Raw genomic sequence first — 6,900 nt, 5'->3', positions numbered from 1 at the left:
CCCCCCCCTGCCCCCCCCTTTGACCCCCCTCTAACCTTTTCCTCAGAGGTGTGTCCATGTTAATGAAATGTAATGAAAATCCATGAAAGCCCAGCCAATGAATATTAAGAAGAGCATATTTTTGTTAAAGAGGAAAATTATATAATTTGGAGAAGGCGGCAGCTAATACGCCCCCGTTGTCTTTTAAATTGCCATATTTTGTCCATTTGCACAGCACTAATTCTTTAACTGCAGACTCAGATAGAAACATGGAACGTTTGTCTTCCACTCGTTCCAGGCACGTTTAATCGACAATAATACAGAGTTCCAAAACCTTCAGTTTCCTCCACACTGTCCATCTCGATGCCTCCACCCTGCGGTCGTGTTCACACCCTTGGCTGCAGAAACAGAGGTGGTGTCTGCTTACACTGGTCTCAAGGAAAGTGCTGATTTGTCCAAAAAGCAGAACACTCCCAAAACCAGTTTAATCTGAAGATGATCTTTACTTCATTAAGGTGAACCTTCAGAAATAGTTTTTTCTACTTCACTGACACTGAAATGTCTCGGGAGTTTTTCTTGAGAACCTCTGCCAACCTGCTGGCAGGCAGAAGTACTGCAGCCAAATATCATTTCCAGGTGGGCCTACCGAGGAGACTGAAGACTGTCTTTCATACGCAGTTTGGTTCTGGTTTATTGAGCTGATCTCAAACAGCCTGGAGCTCCTGAAAGTAAATGCTTCTCATATTCTCTCGCTGCTGAAAAGCCAATGAGGTGTTAACGCCAATTTGCTGCCCTCCCTCTTAAAAGTCCAGCTTGTTGTTGAAAAGTCAGTCGGTTGTGTTTGTTGCACTGAACACAGTTGACTTTCATATATTGCATCAATACAGCGAGGTAAATGCAATGCACTTGACTGCATCAGAAAACGCGACATTCTGCGTCTCATCCATTTCTCAAGGCCTTTTTTCGCTTCAAAAAAACAAAACGCACATACATACACACATACATACATACATACATACATACATACACACACACACAGTACGTACAGTGTGAGTAAGTATTTATATACACGCACAGACTTAGACGTTAAGTTATTGCTGTCCTTACCGTTTCTCCCAGATTGCCTTGTTCATTTCGCCAACCCGCCACCTTCTGGAACATTCTGCAAGACCCTGAACTGGCAGTTAGTCCTGGTAGATTCTCTGTACACGTAAAACTGGTCTATATGTCAAGGTCTGGAAAGTACATGAGCGGAAACGAGATTTGTGTCCAAGTTACCACTGGCTGCCTTCCACATTGGCAACTTTTTTACAACCTTCATCACCAGGGCATCGTCGGTCGACCTTTTAGCTAATGTAGCCGAGGCCCTGTTTCCACGGCACAGATAGCCTGAGTTTTTAGGGATATGGTTCAAACAAAATCTGCGTTTACACAGGGACGTAGAATATTGATTGGGTTGAAACGTGACAGAGAGGCGGGTCTGACCCGTATCGACCGTATCTAGGACCCATGTATATGGGGTCAATCAAAAACCAGGGCCTGAATCGGTGTCGTTGAGTTTCGCTTCAATTAGCCTGGTTCAAATTGGCTGAGTGTCCGAAACAGTTTGGTCATTTGAGGGCGATTGTTCTGAAACCTTATAAAAGTAGGCGACGTCAGTTGAAGTAAACTTGCTTTCAAGACTCAAGTCTGCTGAGAAAAAAAGGCAAAATAAAAGGCAACCATTGGGAGAGTTGGGGGTTTAAAACCAGTAGCAGAAACCAGTGACTGTAGATTTACTGTGTGAATGGTTTCACGGTCTTTTATTGGCTATTGGCGACTGTTGGTAGAAGAGGTTTTGGCTCTGTTTGGTTTTTGTTAGTACTGTAATTTGAACAGTCCACTACATTAAACACTGTACGGCACTGATTCTACTCTACCCCAAAATCTTTACATGGTAGAAGGCTGTTGTGACTCTAAAACGACCTTAGATTAAACTTCTATACCTCTTAAGTCGTAGTCATGGTGCTACCCGCTCGTTTCAAGACTTTCCCAGACCCCGGCTCTTACTCTGTTGTACTCGTACATGACATACTTTGGAATATCTTCCACATGTATTGCCTTATACCTATTTTGGTAAATCCACTTTTACTCTGACGTTTTTTGGCGATTTTACCTCATCTCGACTCCACTCCGACACAGAAAGACAATTCCGTACACCAGAGCTCTAGCATGCTAACTCAGCTAATCATAAACTGTAATAACCTGTGACCGTTTCTGTCTCCGAGCGCCGCGTTTCTCCACGTCTTACTGTCAAAGCTCTCTGGCGTTTTGTCCGGGTGGTTTGGGGGGGCTTTTGGTAGGAATGTAAGGTTTCTAAGAGTTAGCAACACTTCTTTTATCTTTTTTTTTTTTTTTTCAAATGTTTTACTCCGATGCAGGGGCAGCACAGCTCGATCTAGTGGCCTATCTATACTCCAACCAAATAGGGCTCCTGATTTTGCTCTTTTTTTTCCTCCTTGCGTTTTGTTATGCATTTATATGTGATGTAATTATATTAAATGCTTGATTTGTTTGGCACCAATTGGAACAAAGGAAGGATCCTTGTTTAAATGTGGATAATGATTCTTAATGAGTTTAAGATTGTGCTTCTTGATCTGTTTTTGTTTTGTTTTTCTTCTTCTTCGTACTGTGATAGATTTGATTTGAAATATGCATAATGACGTTATTGTGATGCTGTTTATTTGACATGTGTCGTTTTTTTCATAGTCCACTCTGGGCTGGATCAGAAGAACAACTCCTGGTTTGAATCCGTCAAGACTGCAACTGTGTCTGGTTTATATTAATGATGTACTTCTTTGTTCACAGTAAGGTGGAGAGAAAAGTGATGACGTTTGAAATGTATCCGAACTTCTGAAGCATGTTTTGGAAAACCTTATTGTACAGACGATGTATTCGGTGTCATGTTAACTGTTACTGTTTTCTTCTGTGTGTTTCTTGGACAAGGCTTTTGATTAAAAGCTCTAAAAAGCAGAAATCTTCTTGTTTTTTATATATATATAACGATCTCAATAGGTTACTTAATTATGTCACTATACGATTAGCTGTGTATCAGGTGTCAGTACCTCGGCATCAACCAATTGTACAGCGTTTCGTGGTTATGTCGTTATATCCGATATAACTATTAGGAAAGTTCCATCATCCTGATGTACGACGTTAAAAACATTTCGCACAGGAACTAGTTTGCGAGTCTAGTTATCACGCGACAGTATACGTGTACGACGGATTTGTTTACGATCGTCGGTTGTCCGCCATACGTTAGATTTTTCTACATTCACTGGCTTTCGTTTGTGTTGTTTTTTGGGGAACTTTGGGGACAGATACTGATGTACAGAATGTGAGTTCCGACAGGAACATTGAGAATAAAAAAAACAACAACGATGTGAATAGTTTAAACTTTGATAAAAAAAACAACAACGATGTGAATAGAACTTTATTCCTAAATATAATAATAAAATAAATCTGGAGCAGAATCTTAGGAACAGTTCTGCGTTTCCATCTTTATTCCTGTCAACTTCGCCCACTGATACGGGTTCAGTTTTGAGGTAAATCACGGTGTCACGGTGTTGTTTTCAGTTTTCCCACATGGAGACACTGTTGGTGCACACACCGCAGACTGGGGGGGGGGGGTATCGAGGGGAGTTGAGCGATATTCAGGTTATTACACCTGGTCTTTTATCTCTAAAGGCGTTTAGATGAGAAAAATTCTCAAAATTCTTCGGTGTTTTGTCAACTCACGCCCACCGCCCGGTGACTGATGGTACAGAACGACTCAGAGAAGTGGTACAATGGTCTGGTTTCACTCTCTGCCGCCGCCGTGTCCGTGTCTCTTCAGGGTTTATGAGCCAGATGGAACTCAAACAGAGTGTTGTGATACAACTGGCCTACTTTTGCACGAGTACTTGTGGGTGAGAGTGTGTGTGAGAGTGTGTGTATGAGTGCAGGCTACAGTCACCTCTCAGGATTAATCCACTGTCTGAGCCCCCGACGCTCTGACCGCGGTCTCACTGGTCTCAAACTCCGTTTTTTAGCCACAGCTTGTGGATATTGAACTGGAAAACAAATGTATATCGGTACTTTAAGTAGAACACAAAGTCAAACGACTTGGAGTGAGTAAAAATGATCCGGTTCATTACCAAAGAGTCAGCTTTACTGGTCATTACACATACACCTACAAAAATACACTGGAAAATGCGTCCTTGGCATTTTACCAATCACTAGGGGGCGGTACGTGACATCAGCAGGATCCCACAAAAAGCCTCACAGACTGTTGTATACTTTGGCTTTTATCAGGCAACATTATGAGGATGTGTAACTTTCTGGCGTGAGGTCCGCAACCCGAGGTGGTCAGAGGATTGTCGGTTTGAATCCCGGCCTTGACAGAGCTGTAGTGTGTTGAGCAAAGACCACCCCCTCCCCTGCTGCCCTCACTCAGTAACATATTGTGTTTCTGCTCTTCTGCCAACGCTAGGTCACAACACATCCTTCATTTATCCCTCAGTGTGAGTTACAGCTTCTCCTGGACTGTTGGAAAGACTGTGATAAAAACCTGCAGTCATTTTGAGTCCAGGCTGATAAATAAAGACTTCGACTCTGCTGTCACCACAGGATTGACTTTTCTGAGGTCTATATTAAATATGTAGGATATAAATCCTAACCACACTCCAGTGTGCCACACATGTACCCGACTAAGTGGTTGATGAGAACCATGGTAACACAGTAGTCATTTCAGAGATGATGTACTGCAGACCTCGATCACTTCAGGTGGCGTCACCTTTACTGTATATCCCCCTGATCCAGACCAGATCAGACCAGATTAGTCTCCAGGGATCAATAGACAATGAGGTATTTCTTTTTTACCAAAAGTACTGATACTCTCCAGATTATTTTCTTCTGAAATTTTCAGGAGCAAAGTTCATATTTTCAGTGGCAACTGAAAGTCTGAAGTCCACACAGACAAACTGACCTACGAAAAATACAAAAAATACAAGTCTCCTTGGTGATGGTTTTTGCTGCACTCTAAGCTGAGGTCCAGACTAAGGGGCATGTGGGTACTTAAGAAGAGCCAGAGTTAAGAGCAAACTTTCCAGCCTTCCTCCTTCTGATGGAATAATTTTAGTATTTGCCGAACCAACCCAGAGAGGACTTCGGTGTCAGGGTCAGATCACAGACCGACTGTTGTCGGCTTGAGTTGGCAATGCCTCATGGGTACAAAACATCCCTGCTTTCTTCTTCTCCAACTCAGTGCACGAACTCTAATATAAAGGGCCCAGAGCTGAGTCTCCCTTTAACTTTACAACAACTTTAGTGTCCTCTCACCGAAGCTGACTTACTGAAAGATAAATTCAGTGGCTGAAATGAACATTTTAGTGAGTCTTTCTGGGTCTGTGTGAGTATTATTTATCGGCATTTAAAACATTTAAAGTGATTTCTTTTTAGTTCATGTATTTATTAATGACAGGTATCATAAATCTATACATCTTTAGCCTGGTAGTATTTATTTGTTTATCTGTGTAAACCACTGTACGGTGTTGCTGAGACCAGCATTCGGCATACAATCTCCTGATTATTAAAATAGATTAATAAAATGACCTGCAATGCTGCCATCTAGTGACTTTCACTTGAATATACAACCGTTTATCCCCAAAAAACAATTTTTAGAACACACATCATTTGGCGAAACCCAGGTATTGGGTCTTCATTATCGGAGGAAAAAAAAACAATATTGATTTCTAGGGATGTTACATAATATGCTAATATCGGGCCGATAATATCGCTCGGCTGGACTCTAATCTCATCATCCGGTGAATGGATATTTGAACCTGGCACCAGAGTACTGCGATGCTGCCTGGAAGTCAGAGGTATGGACTGAGAAGCCAAGGGTTGTGGAGTGTAGGGGGGGGGTCCAACAGCTGAGAGAAGCTGCCAAATGAAGGGCTCAACTCCGGAGTGGAGAAGTTGGCAGGAGAGACAGGGAAAAGCCTTTCACTGTCTTCAGCTCCGGAGACAAAAACAAGGCCAGGGGCGTGACCTCGGTGGTGAGGTGAGGTGACGTCTCCGCTGCTGTGTCTCTGGGACATCACAAGACATTTTTAGGAGTTGGATTATATTATATTAAATTATATTAGATCAGATAAATAAAGGACAAAAACTGTTGGGTGGCACAGTGGAAGACTGGTTGGCGCCCTTGCCTTACAGTAAGGGGGTCAGGGGTTCAATCCCTGGTGGAAACTGATATTGGAACTGGGTTTTTCTGTGTATAGTTTACAGCTTCCTACCGACCTCTGGGGTGTGAAACCACAGATTGAGCCACAGAGCTGAACTCTTTGTCTCTGTGCGGTCTGTTGATGATGATGATGATGATGATGATGATGATGATGATGATGATGATGATGAAGCCACTGCTTCATGATGCGGCGACGCGAGGATTCAGCTCCTTGCAACGTGAGCAACACAAGTTCCAAATACACACACACACACACACACGTGCACGCGCCTCCCCGCCTGACGCATGACCACGACCTCACTTTCTCTCTCCCTCTCTGGTTCACTCGCTCCTCCCCCTCTCCAGTGGTGCCCATGGAAACGTGCGGATGAGAGCAGCTTGGCAACGGCGGCTCTGAGTGAGGAGCAGCTCGGAGGGTCAGACTGAACCGTGCCGTCACTGCTACACCTGGAAAAACATCCTCTCCGCGTGAGTACCGCAGCTCAGCATCTTTGAATCCGGCCGTGGTGACCCGGACTCGGGCTCGGCTCTGGTCCCGGTCCTCACTGCAGGATAAATGTTAACAAACTAAAGATTGTACTGATGTTTGTGGGACAACAAACAACAAAACAACATCGGTAAAACTGACCAGTGACGTTTGTTTTCCACCACATGTC

The 6,900-nt window shown here is 43.4% G+C and overlaps 1 protein-coding gene across 1 annotated transcript in view; it reads left to right on the top strand.

Annotated features, from left to right (window-relative positions):
* Window positions 1–6,698: 6,698 nt before the first annotated feature.
* nptxrb (neuronal pentraxin receptor b) overlaps window positions 6,699–6,900 on the top strand; it is a 13,489-nt gene continuing 13,287 nt past the window's right edge. Inside the window, exon 1 of the mRNA XM_025058410.1 lies at window positions 6,699–6,712. The gene's annotated coding sequence lies outside the window, so the exon portion shown is untranslated. The remainder of the gene's footprint in view (window positions 6,713–6,900) is intronic.

The sequence above is a fragment of the Cynoglossus semilaevis genome, chromosome 9 (genome assembly GCF_000523025.1).
Source record: "Cynoglossus semilaevis isolate Cse_v1.0 chromosome 9, Cse_v1.0, whole genome shotgun sequence".
Taxonomy (NCBI): Eukaryota; Metazoa; Chordata; class Actinopteri; order Pleuronectiformes; family Cynoglossidae; genus Cynoglossus; species Cynoglossus semilaevis.
The sequence above is the reverse complement of the archived record's forward strand: the minus strand, read 5'-3'. Positions and strand labels throughout refer to the sequence as shown.